The sequence below is a fragment of the Protopterus annectens genome, chromosome 8.part0 (genome assembly GCF_019279795.1).
Source record: "Protopterus annectens isolate FY-2018-M chromosome 8.part0, PAN1.0, whole genome shotgun sequence".
Classification (NCBI taxonomy): domain Eukaryota; kingdom Metazoa; phylum Chordata; order Ceratodontiformes; family Protopteridae; genus Protopterus; species Protopterus annectens.
The window spans coordinates 1,042,833,994-1,042,848,228 of record NC_056741.1 but is presented as its reverse complement, the minus strand read 5'-3'; positions in this window follow the sequence as shown (position 1 = coordinate 1,042,848,228).

Genomic DNA, 14,235 nt, shown 5'->3' with positions numbered 1-14,235 from the left:
AAAGTAATGAAAATCTTAAGGAGATCCTTCATTTATTTCAGTTCACTGTAGAAGAAAAACAAAAAAGACCAGGTTAGCCTCTTGAATGAAAACAAAATCCATTACAAAACCCTAAATAACCTTACAGAATCTCAAGACACAATCCTCCTCAATTCAAACGCATAGTAGTATCAAACAGGGAATCAATGACACTTAATAGTACTAAATGAGATGCTTTGTTCTGAAGGTAACAATAATAATGCCGAAAATTAATAATGGAAAATATCCCAGTTCATCCCAAACTGTATACTCAGTTAAAAAAAGAATGCATTAAGAGTTGATTAAATATTAGTAAAGTATGTACTGAAATATGATATAAAAATGTGTCAGATATTATAAACAGTATACAGTCAAAATGTACTAAAGAGATAGCGTGAACAAATTGCTAAACTATAGTGCTCTGACATCGCCACCTAGTGGATAAACAAAACATAAAATGTTAAGTGCTCGGGGGCCAAGCAGCACAAACAGAGACACTTTAAATATTGCTCTTATAAACTAGAAAGTTGCTAGAATAACAGGACCTGACTTGGCATACTTTTTCTCTAAAAAATGGCAATTACTTTCAGAGACATACAAGGGCAACAAGCAGCACAAATACAGAGACACTTTAAATATTGCTCTTATAAACTTAGAAAGTTGCTAGAATAACAGGACCTGACTTGGCATCCAGTTTTTGCAAAACAATAACAATTACTTTCAGAGACGTACAAGGGGGACAAACAGCACAAACACAGAGACACTTTAAATACTGCTCTTATAAACTTAGAAAGTTGCTAGAATAACAGGACCTGACTTGGCATACAGTTTCTGCAAAAAAATAATAATTACTTTCAGAGACGTACAAGGGGGACAAGCAGCACAAAGAGAGACACTTTAAATATTGCTCTTATAAACTTAGAAAAATGCTACAATAACAGGATCTGTGCTAGCATACCAGTTTTTAAGGATTCTTTCCTAACCATCAACATTAACCTTAACCATTGCAGCTAAAACAGTCACTTACCTCTACCTATGTAAATAGCACCAGCAGCTCAGTACAATTGATTACTTGCTTGTCTACACTCTTCTACCAGTTTTCTCTGTTTCTCTATTACATCGTGCTATGTCTTTAATTTATTTCCTGTAGTAACTATTGTAAATTCATTGCATTGCTTATTTATCTTACATCTTACTGATGTCGGTGATTGTCTGAACATCATCTTTGCTGGAACTTTTCTCCCCAGGCCTCAACTGAAACCAGGTACCCAATCAGACTTTTTTGATAAATAAATGTCAATCAGTCAGTCAATTATTAACAAATAAATAAAAAGTAAATATAGTACAGATAGCTTTGCTTAAGCTAATCTCTATAGACAGAAAAGGAGGAGATGTTGAGTCATATTGTTCTCCACAGTTAAAGACAGCAGTGAGTATGGATACTTGGCTCTATTGTTTTCCACACAAAAAGAAAATGCATACATAGTAGTAGTGCATTTTTACAATGTAAGGGGGCAAGGAGGTATCTAGAGAGGTATGACTGCTTCAGAGAAAGTTATTATGTTCATCTTATTTCAATTCTGTTATAGCAATCTTTTCTGGTCTGTGTTGAAAATTAGTGTTGATCACATTGGTTATGTATTTTAAACGTATCATTGTATCTTGATATATAATTATTTTTCATATTATTTCTATGCTTTTCTATCTATCCTTTTTGGTCTAAGTTGAAAAGGGTTACTGGTCAGTCAAACTACTCTACAAATAAAAAAAAAAAAATCAAGCAAGTAAATAAGTAACCAACTAACTAACTAAATAAATACATCTTCATTTCAGACTCGTAACTCCTTGCCAATATAAGCCTTTCATCAGTATGGTAGGGAATGGGTGCCCTTTCCAATTTCCATGCACGGATTCAAGTTCACCAAGTCACTGCTTATCTGATATAAAACACAGGTACATGGAGAGTCACGGAAATAATGGTAACTGATTAGCAGATAGAAAGCACTATTCAGAGATTACACCATAATTTACGATTTTGTGCCACAATCCTTCTTAGTTTTGAATAACGTAATTTAACACTAGTGCCAGGTAGATAAAATGGACAAATAATGACAGTTTCAAAACTTACAACACTTGTAATTTCACCCTGAAGTGCTCAACAGACATCACAGAGCAAGGCACTCACCTTTCGTCGTAACAGAACATTCTTTCCAAGACACTGGCTTGTATATTGTGATGCCAAGGTGACAAAGCGGAGGAATGGCTGCTCATTACGGAACAGCGGAACAGTGGACTTAATCGATCACAAATGCGGTGCGTTCAGCACAACCTGGAGCACTTGGCTGCTCAGTCTTGAAGAGGGCCAGTGAGGTGCTCTGCTTGCCAGGTATGGGAAGTCTATTCCATAGCATGGGCAGACTCTGGGTTATGAACCTGTCCCTCAAGCATGTTCTGTTGATTGTGGTAATGAGGTTGAGGTCGCTGGAGCATGTAGTGCAGAGGGAATGGTATTTCTTTAGATGTAGCATTTCTAACAGAGCTGGGTCAGACATGGCTTTGTAAGTCAAGCAGAGTTCGCCTCTAAGTAGGCGATATGAGACAGAGAATAGTTGGAGTTTTTTTGAGTCTGCCCCTATAGGACAAGTGTTTAAGGCCTAGGATCCTCTTTTTGAGGTACTTTTGCGGCCTCTCCAGTTGTTGCAGGTATCTAGTGAGGTACATGCCAAATGGGGCATTATACTCAATGATTGGCCTAATGAGGGAAGAGTAGAGGGAGACAATGACCTCTTTCTTCCTGGATGCAAAACCCTTAGTAATGACATGTGTCACATAGAAGGCCTTTCTGACCACAGTGGCAACGTGGTGGTCAAAAGAGAGGTTGCTGTCAACCTGTGTTCCCAGATCTCTTATAATGCCTTCTCTGTTCAGTGGACTACCATCAATGTGGTAATTCAAGGGAACTGAGTTTTTCCCAAAGGGGATGAAGACACATTTTTCTGGCATTGAGCTTAAGGCCATGGTTTTGACACCAGTCATTGGTCTCATTGAGACCTTTCTGCAGGATGTCAACATCACTTGGGAAGTTAATAATAGCTCCCAACTTGAAATCATTTGTGAACTTTGTCAGCCAGAGTCCCTTTGTGTTGGCCTGGACTTCAGAGAACTAGATACCAAACAGGAGAGGACCCAGGACTGAACCTTGTGGGACTCCACTCATGGCTGGTCGGCAGTCTGCCTTGGAGTCAGCTACTTTCACACTGTGGGTTCTATCTGTGAGCCAATTTGCAACCCACCTAGTGATACAGGGGTTGATGCCTATCTTAGTAAGTTTTTCTATGATTCCTGAGTGGAGAATGGTATCAAAGGCCTTGGTCAGATCAAGGACCACCTAACCTTCATCCAGAGCTCTGGTGATTGACTCAAAGAAGTCGACCAAGTTGAGCAGGCATGATCTACCCTTCAAAAAAACAAACTGTGTAGGAGCCAGAGTTTGGAGATTCCCTATATCCTTGTTTATTAGGTCCATGATGATGCGTTCCATAGCTTTGCATATCAGACTCTTCAGGCTAATGGGGCAATAGTTACCGGGGTCTGTAGTCACTCATCCTTTGTGGAGAGGAATGACTATAGCAGTGCACCATTTGGTAGGGACAAAGTCTGAGGTGAGGCTGTGATTGAACAGGGCACACAGGTGAGGTGCCAGTTCACTCTGTAGTTCATGTACAACACAGCCAGCGATACTGTCAGGTCCCATAAAAGCTGTATTCTTGGCTTTGGACAGTACTGTTTTAATCTGTGCAGCAGTAATATTGGGTGCCTGGCAATCTACTGATATTGTGATTGGTCCTTTGGGGGGGGGGGGGGTAAAGTTAGCACTGAATTAGTCCATCAGTATATTTGCAATATCTGTTGGCTTGGTATAGGAGGTACCATTGTGCAGTAGCTCAGAGCACATCTGGGTATTGCCATGAATATTCTTTACATAACTACAGAAGGCCTTGTGGTTGTCTTTACTATCTCCTGCAATTCTGTTTTCATAGCTAGCTTTAGAGGATTTTATGAGGGATCTCAATCTTTTGTTGAGGCTGATAAGGGAGTTTTTCCAGTCTTGGGACATCACCTTATTCTGCATCAGTTTCTTCCTTCTGTTGTAGAGTTTGTTTATGGCAGGGGACCAACAGATTGGCTTCCTTTTTTTTTGAGGAGAGCATCTTAGTTCTACTAGGTATGGCGAGATCCATGCATTTGTGTACGTGTTCATACAGTGCATTGGTGTATGATTTGGCTGTCATGCAACTATTCTCCATTTGCATGGGTGATGTGAAGTTAGCCACCTCTGTTTTTAGGAGCCCAAAGTTAGCTTTGGAGAAGTTTTTCATGGTGGTTACCGTTGTTGGGGAAGTGGGAGGGATGTGGATTTCCAAGGTGATCAGATCTAACCAGGGAGGAGTTGACTATTGGTGTAGAGCAACAGTCACCCATGTTAGTAATGACCAGGTCAAGGATGTTGCTACCTCTAGTGGGGGTAAGAATGAGCTGGTCCAGGGCATTGGAATTAATGAATTCCAGAAAGTGTTGGGCAAGTGTATCGGAACAGGAGTAGTTTTCCCAGTTAATGGAGGGGTAGTTGAAGTTGCCCAGTATGAGAGTGTTAGGTTGGACCTTAATATTCTCCAGGGTACTTCGGAATGTGGAGTGTAAATTTTGGGACATGGTTGGGGACCTATAGCAAGCTACAACCTGAATCGCTGTCTTATCCAATGTTAGCTGCACCTGAAGTATCTCAGATGCATTATGTTGGGCTACCAGTCTGGAGGTGTGCGCATCCTTTATGAATATGGAAACACCATCACCTTTGGAGCTTTGGTCCAAGTTCTGGGGCCGAAAGGTGTGGAAGGAGTTGTAGTCTGGTAGTGCAGGGGTGCTTTCTGCTGCCTTGAACCAGGTCTCTGTTACAGCACAAATGTCGATGTTTTCCATTTTAAAGAGTTCTTCGAGTGAGTGCATTTTGAGATTTAGACTTCTAGCGTTGAGCAGCATGACCCTCAAATTGCATTTGTTTGTAGCTGTTAAGGTGGTAATTTGGTCTTTGAAACACTGCGTAAAAAAGGCACTATAGGGGTGGCAGGATCCTTGGCCAGTATCCGGAAGCCCAGGGGTGACATATACAGACCATCTCTGGCAAAGCATTGTGGTCTGTCAATCATGTCATCCCAGGCAGACAGATACTGGATCCCCTTAGAATGACACCAGAAACTTAGCCAATTGTTGAAATCAATCAATTTCTGCTTGTACTGTGGTATCATTCTGGGTGATGGTAGGATGCTGCTCAGGGCTAGGGTCATACCCGCCTGGACTACATAATCCGAGAGTTCCTCCATGTCTCTCTTCATGTAGTCCAGGGAGGTACATCTCAGGTCATTCACACCCACATGTACAATGACAGAGTCATATTTGTACCTGTTGTTGAGGGACCTGAGTGCATGTGTTATGTGGCAGATCCTGGCACCTGACAGGCAGCTGACCGTTGCTTTCTCCTTATTCAACCTAGTGAGTGGGACATCAGTGTGCCTCACTATTGAGTCATCTATGACTAGTGTGTTGGGCATGCTGTTTTGCCTCAGGGGCTTTGGTTGAGTGGCACACTGTTTAGGAGAGTTATGTGTCTCGTGATTAGTGTTGTATTGTGGTGGTCGAGTGCATTTCTGCCTTGGAGGTCTCTGCTGTTTGGTTAGATTTTTATTGAGAGCCTCAGCGAAGGTGGGTGTGTGGTTTGTGTTTTTATGTGAAGGCAATGCTGGTGTGTGTGTTCTGGAGGGCTATGTGCTCTATGTGGTGTGGTGTAAGTGTTGACCTTCTCCTCTTGACCAACTATTCCGGTCTTGGCTGGAGAGTGCGTGGCTTCCAATTTGGATATATAAGTGCATCACTCACAAGTCTGAGTGTTGGTGGGAAAGAGGAGAGGGTTGTCAGTGTACATGAAGCAGTTGTTACATTGTCTCAGGATACCCAAGTTCACCAGGTTAATAGGAGAAAGCACAGGGAACTGACCTTTAGACATGCCTGGAGGGGTGGGCATTAGTAAGTACTGGAGATGTATCCTTGTAGAATGCTTAGTTCTGGTAGCACTTTTGTGTACTACAATAACTGCTACAAAAAGTCTGGTAAAGTGCTAAACTAACATGCTAGTAAAAGTGAAGGAGATGAGAGGACTAGCAGATCTAAGGGAAAAATTGAAGAGCAGACTTTGGCACTGCTCGGAAGCTTACAAACATTCCTGGATACAGCAAATCTGTATCTGGACTAGATTAGTTACAGGAAAAGTAGTAAACAAGCACAGATGTGGGCTTTTAAACCAGAAAGTTGAAAGAGATGGAAAAACTGCCCAAATGGTCAATAAACTGCAATTTCTGAGCCAAAAATCACTCCTCTTGTGGTAGATAGGCTACATAGTACTTATCACTCCCATTGATACGCTAGAAGGCTTCCTTAAAATGCAGAAAGGCTTGGGGGGCTCAGAAGCTTACAAACAGTCTTGGATACAGCAAATCTGTACCTGGACTAGACTAGTTACAGGAAAGGTGGGGAATAAGTGCAAACGCGGGCTTTTAAACCAGAAAGTTGAAAGAGATGGAAAAACTGCCCAAACGGCCAATAAACTACAATTTCTGGGCCACAAACCACTCCTCTTGTGGTAGATAAGCTAGAAGGCTTCCCTCCAACACACAAAGCCTTGGGGGGCTCAGAAGCTTACCAACAGTCCTGGATACAGCAGATCTGTATTTGGACTAGACTAGTTACAAGAAAGGCAGGAAACGAGCGCAAATACGGGCTTTTAAACCAGAAAGTTGAAAGAGATGGAAAAACTGCCCAAATGGTCACTAAACTACAATTTCTGGACCAAAAACCACTCCTCTTGTGGTAGATAGGCTACCTAGTACTTACCACTCCCACTGATAAGCTAGAAGGTTTCCTTCCAACACAGAAAGGCTTTGGGGGCTCAGAAGCTTACAAAGAGTCCTGGATACAGCAAATCTGTACCTGGACTAGACTAGTTACAGGAAAGGTGGGAAACAAACGCAAACATGGACTTTTAAACCACAAAGTTGAAAGAGATGGAAAAACTGTTTGGTCATTTTTAAGAAATCAGAATACAATGTATATAATATTGAATCTTCTTTAATGCCAGAGACTAGGTGACTGAATACTACAAATGAAAACATTCTAATTATTGGACAGTCAATGCTTCAAGGCCTAAAGAATCTCATACCAAGACTGGACAGAACTAAAGTTACATCTTCTTATAAGGTGACACACTGAAGGACATAAACGTTGCTGTAACTGAACTTGTTTAAAAAAAATCCCCATTTGGTATATCCATAAAACTGTATTTGAACAAATACAGTTGTGTGTGCTGAGCATAACAGAATAGTCAAAAGCAGTTTAAGCCATTCTTCTCAGAGGTTCTATCAGTACCAGATTTTGGCTGGACTTTAACAGAAAGCATTACCAGGCTCATCACATTGCTAAGAGACTGTTTTACACCTTTGGGAGAATGTCATTGAAATATTTTTTTTTTAATAAAGTCAATTTTCATTTCAACCACCAGGTTAATTGATACCTCACCAATAAAATTACAAAATATGTGAAATCTTTTTAGGGAAGCTGTACTGATATACTGGCTTTATTAAGCTGTTGCGCATTCTAATAAGCTGCTGTACATAATTTCACTGCAAAGTGAAAATACCATCATCTTCATCTTCTTGGCTTACACTAGAAATAGACCAAAACCCAGTAGACGTCCTTGTAGCCAAAACTTGCATACATAAATCCAATGAAAATTCCTAAGATTCAACCAAAGGAGTCCAGTTTGGACTAATTTTTATTTAATATAGTCATGCATTCCATTAAAGGAAATTCAAAAGTGTTGTGTTCCAGATTTGCAGTTGACTTTAACATTGGTAGTATTAACACAGATGTTAAAGATCATACTATCCTGCAAGGTAATCTTAATCAATTGTTTATATGGGCATTTACAAAAATGGATTGAAATGCATTGTTTGTGCTTAGCGATGCATTGTGGCATTGCTAATAGTTGTCTGCCTTAGGCTATCAATAATTTCCTTTTGGTGCATGTGAATGGATTTAGGGACAGTAGTCAATAATCCAAGCAAAAGTAAAAAATGTTCCAATGACCAAGACGGTTGTAACAAAACGAATTTAATGACAGAGTGAGCGCTTTCAACACGGGGTTCTTCATCAGACTGAATAAAAAAGCATTATAATCATGAATTTAAACAGTTATACAGCCAATAAAAACATCTGAGCAATTAGTTATGCAAATCCCTAGAGTTCAAGACAGGCTTTAAAGAGATAGTAGTTAATTATATATTTAATTTTACAGCTAATGCATCAGCTACCATAAAAAAACAGCCACGCTAAAATTTGCTCCATTTTTGGTCATGCTTCCTCCAGTGGTGAAAAAGTCATATATTGTTTAATATGGTGGCAAGCCTCTCAACTGAATATGGATACACATTTTTTTTATGAAACATGTTTGCAGATGTAAGATCTTAATATGCATGTTTTAAGAGACTTAATTTATTCTCAGTCTTTGTACACTTGCAATGGGCAAACTGATTTCCACCTGTAACTCTGGGTTTTGATTATAATAGCAACTGATGCAACACATGGACAGACAAGTCTGGAAGTGCTACTGGTGTATTGCTTACTAGTTGCATAACAAGACTGTTGAATGGATTACCTAGAGAACGTAGAAAAGTACAGTCTGTGATTAAATTGAATTTAGAGTGAATGATTACAAGCTTTAGCCTATGATTTCTAAATACATATGCTGTCAAGACCTAGTCAATGGCTGGAGCCTATATTAGTCCATTATACTGTAACATAAATGACAGATGATATTCCCACTAGAATGATACTATTAAATGGACTCTCAACCTTAGTGCCAAAGGATGCAGGTTGGAACAATATATATGTGGGCTTTAATGGACGGCTATGCCAAACTGGGTATGAACAAAGAAAATTGGTAGTCTAGAAATGCTCATATAAGAAATTCTTATGATAGCAAATGTCTCGCTTAAAAAGAAAATCATTCCATGACCTTTATAAGTCGAGTAGAACAGAATAAATTATGAGATATCAGGGAGATATCCAGGCATGTTGGTTTACAAAAGTGAGATTGATTTAATGTGAATCCTGTTGCAGTATTAGAAGAGTTTCCAAGACTGGTAACTGCAGGAGCATTAATATAACTATTGTCATTGCAAGGTTGAATGATAAACCAAGGCTGTCTTTGGCATCTAGCAACCATTAGGTTGAAATACAAACGGTTCTAGTCTGCCTTAGTTGGTAACTTCTGCATCAGTGGAAATGGTGGGTATACATAGAGGAAATTGAAGGAAAGGAAAAGGTGAGTGCATCTAGCCTTGCAGTTCACTGACTGAACAAACTGAAAAACGTTTGTATTTCTGCATTGTACCGGTAGACAAAAACATCAAGCTAATTAATCTCCTACACTAATGCTATGTGAACGAAACTGGGCCTGTGCAGCTGCCAGTTCCAATGTAGACCTCTTTCCAGATTCAATCTGCTAGATTTTTTTTTGCATGCCGCATTTACTACTTGAAGAGACAGGTTGCTATGAAGGGCTCAAATCCATTTGTTTCCTATCCCTCTACACAACAAGGAAGCATGTTTTCCCTGCATGTTGATATACTTAATGTAACAGTTGCAGATTTTACTACATTCCTGTAATGCTGTTTTGATTGGTACTAAGAATGTTTGTTCACTTATCCTGAATGCTCCTAGAGTGAAGACTACTGCATTCATTTATTTCATATCACTATAGAAACATACTTTAAATGTAATGGTCTCCATGTCCCCTGGATACAAAGACAACCTTCTGAAGCATGTGTCATAATCCACTGTGACTGTTGAGGGCACTTTAGAGCAATGTTATGAAAGGTAGGTGCTATAAAATATCACAGGGTCATATCCCCAACAGAAGTACACTTGATTACGTCAGCAGAACTTGTGGAAAATGACTGGCTCTGAGGTTGGATTTTATAAATTTTCGGAAAGATTATTTATCATTGTTGATGTGAAACATGACATTTAAGATGATCAGGATACAACAGGACATGATCACCAATGTACCAAGGAACTGTTGTGGTGAAGATAACTATCTAGTAGCCATGTCCATCCTGTCCTGTGGAAGAAAGACACCATGTGCCACAGAATTTAAAACGTAGGCACTGGAACAAGTTATGGTTTTATGACACATTATGGGATTATGTTCTACATACAAAAACAGACTGTGAACAAACTGCTGGTTGACAATTACTGATTTTTCTCATATTCTGCATCTTACAGTAGGGGTGAGTCATTTAAGTAAAGGGGATATTAGTGCTACCAGAGTCCTCAGATGAGCAAAGGCTGGAGCCAACATCTGCTAAAGATCCCTAGGATATCCTGTCACCTTACCATGAGCTATTTTCTGTGAGCTTCCCTAACAAGGATGTAAATGTAAGCTTCTTCTGTTTCTATAGTGATCTTCATATATACTTTGCTCACTACAGCAATCAGATTTTGACCGTGAGCATACAGAATATTTTTGCTATCACTTGCTGGTACAAGAGGCTTGGGACTAGAAGAGGTTATCGAGCTTTTGTTACTATAAGGAAAACTCTTGAACAAACTTGGTTTCCTTTTTCTTTAAAGAGTACTAATTGAATTGAGTTGATGTTTAGTGGATCCATGGCAAGTTCAAGTGTAGGTCTAAGTACTGAATTGGGTGGTGTATTTTCTAAGGCTCCAGATACACATCTTGTTGAACTCTGCTATATAATTTTGAGACATGAATTGTAATAGCCCTTGTCTGAAATGATTTACCTCCAATTTCTTGCAAACATGGGGAATACTGCCCTGATTTAATTTCTGGAAACAATTAACTGTGGGAATTAATCCCATCCCTAAACTGTGACATAGTTAAATGATTATGAAATCAGATCTGCTACCATCTTTGATGCAAACTAAAAGTGTTCTAATCAGCAAAATTAAAATATCTTAAATTGCTTGTGTACAATTTACATAGTGTTATCAATTTTTGCAGCAAAATTTGCTGTTTGAAAAATATCTTTTATTAGCTTGTCTGTAGCAAGGATAATTAGAACTGAGTGTCCTTGTTCCACATTATTTTATTTCAGTTCACATTCCTTGATATTTTTACAACTATGCATATTTCAGTTACACAGGGCACTGAAGTCAAAAGGGATAGCAGTGGATCCCATTCACACTAATGGAGCTCTGGAAGTTTGTGTACCCTGAACTCCAATGATTGTATCCTAAGCCTTTTGATGAAATCAAGTTACGGCTTCACATTTCAAACAATTGTTCATAACACTGTAGCTATAAATGTTAAGAAATGTAAATTGCAACTGCAAACCAATGAGAACAAATTCTATGTCTTAAATTGGATTTTATAAGTCATAATAAGTACAGTAAATATTAATTGTGCAATATTTTGTAAACAACTTTGCAATATCTCAGTAACCACTCAAGGTATACATACACTGCCAGCAGCATTTTTCTCATACGTCTGTGGGCTTTCTTATAACATTAAGCAGTTACATATGTGCTACTTAGTTGTACAGGTATTCAGAAAAATATGAACTTTATGACTATATAAATAAATAAAATAGCAGAAAACCAAAACAAATATGTCTCCAAAAGTAGATGGTCCACTCAACAATTCAAAAGTAAAAAATGTAGAGAGAGACCAACGCACATTCCAGGGCTAAAAATATTTAATAACAGAATATAAAAATAATAAAAGTTGGTGAGCAGTTTCACAACATAAACAGTTGTTTCATCAGACCAGTTTAATATTATATTTTAGTGAAACATTTAAATATGACAGTGTCATCAATCATAGGATGCATAACAAAACACTATAACCAATCAAGTTACACATTTACTATCCATCTGATGGCCATTCAAATTTCACTAGATGTAACAATAAGACCAATCAGAAAAAAATTAAAGTAAAACATTACCACCAATGACAGGTGGCTTAGTATAACACTGTAACCAGTCTCACTACACATTTGTTAACCACTCAGTGGCAAAATATATGCAGCTGTTTTAAGTTAATTTATGCATTTATTTGCCTTTGATTTCCAGGAAAGTCTGACTGGGGAAAGCCCCCTGCCCCCTTTCCCCTTTCAACAGAGACCTGGACAGAAAAGCTCCACATTACATATATTTATATAGACAATAATAATTAAAGTGCATATATAAGATTTAATATAGAAGTATATATAATTTAATCTTTACTCACCATAATATAAACAGTGTATATAAAAAGTTTACACACCCCTATTAAAATGCCAGGTTTTTGTGATATAAAAAAAATTAGACTACAATAAATCACTTCAAAAATTTTCCACCTTTAGTGTGACCTATAACCTGTACAATTCAATTGAAAAACAAACAAATCTGTTAGGGGAAAAATATATAAAAAACGTACAATATGCTGGTTGCATAAGTGTGCACACCCTTAAACTAATACTTTGTTGTGTGTGCACACCCTTAAACTAATACTTTGTTGAAGCACCTTTTGATTTAATTACAACACTCAGTCTTCTTCAGTAGGAGTCTATCAGCATGGCACATCTTGACTTTGGCAACATTTGGCCACTCTTCTTTGCAAAAGCGCTCCAAATCTGTTAGATTCCGAGGGCATCTCTTGTGCACAGCCCTCTTCAGGCCACCCCACAGATTTTCTATTGGATTTAGGTCTGAGCTCTGGCTGGGCCATTCCAAAACTTTAATTTTCTTCTGGCGAAGCCATTCTTTTGTTGATTTGGATGTATGCTTGGGGTCATTGTTATGTTGAAAGGTGAAATTCTTCTTCATCTTTAGCTTTCTAGCAGATGCCTGAAGGTTTTGGGCCAAAAGTGGCTGGTATTTGGAACTTTTCATAATTCCTTCCACCTTGACCAGTTCCAGCTGAAGAAAAGCAATCTCAAAGCATGATACTGCCAACACCATGCTTCACCGTGGGGATGGTGTTCTTCTGATGATGCAAAGTGTTGTTTATGCACCAAACGTACCCTTTGGAATTGTGGCCAAAAAGTTCAACCTTGGTCTCATTAGACCATAACACATTTTCCACATGCTTTTGGGAGACGATATATTGTTTTGCAAATTTTAGCTGGACCTGGATGTTTTTCTAAGTAAGAAAAGGCATCTGTCTTGCAACCCTACCCCACAGTCCAGACATACAGAGAATACAGGAGATTGTTGTCACATGTAGTACAGAACCAGTACTTGCCAAAAATTCCTGCAGCTCCTTCAGTCAGTGTTGCTGTAGGTCTTTTGGCAGCCTCCCTGACCAGTTTTTGTCTTGTCTTTTAATCAATTTTGGAGGGATGTCCAGTTCTTTGCAACGTCACTGTTGTCCCATATTTTCTGCACTTTTTGATGACTGTCTTCACTGTGTTCCATGGTATATCCAATGCTGTGGAAATTTTTTTGCACCCTTCTCCTGACTGATACCTTTCAAAAATGAGATCCCTTTGATGCTCTGTAAGCTCTCTGTGAACCATGGCATTTCCTGTAGCAGGCAACTGAGTAAATGTCAGGAAAATCCTACTGGGACAGCTGAACTTTATTTGGGGTTAATCAGAGTTTCTTTAACTGATGGCAGGTGTGTACCCAAGAAGACTAGTTGCTGTAATTAAATCAAGAGGTGCTTCAACAAACTATTAGTTTAAGGGTGTGCACACACAACGAAGTATTAGTTTAACGGTGTGCCACTTATGCAACCAGTGTATTGTACATTTTTTTATTGTTTATATTTTATCCCCTAACAGATTTGTTTGTTTTTCAATTGAATTGTACAGGTTATAGCTCACATTAAAGGTGGGAATAGTTTTGAAATTATTTATTGTGGTCTCATTTTTTATATCACAAAAATCTGGCATTTTAACAGGAGTGTGTAAACTTTTTATATCCACTGTACATGTTATGCTGACATACATCCATGGAACATTCAGCAGTACTTAACAGTACATAGCTACGTACACATATATATATATATATATATATATATATATATATATCTCCACATACATACATATATAAAAATGATACAGCACAAAAGTAATGAAAATCTTAAGGAGATCCTTCATT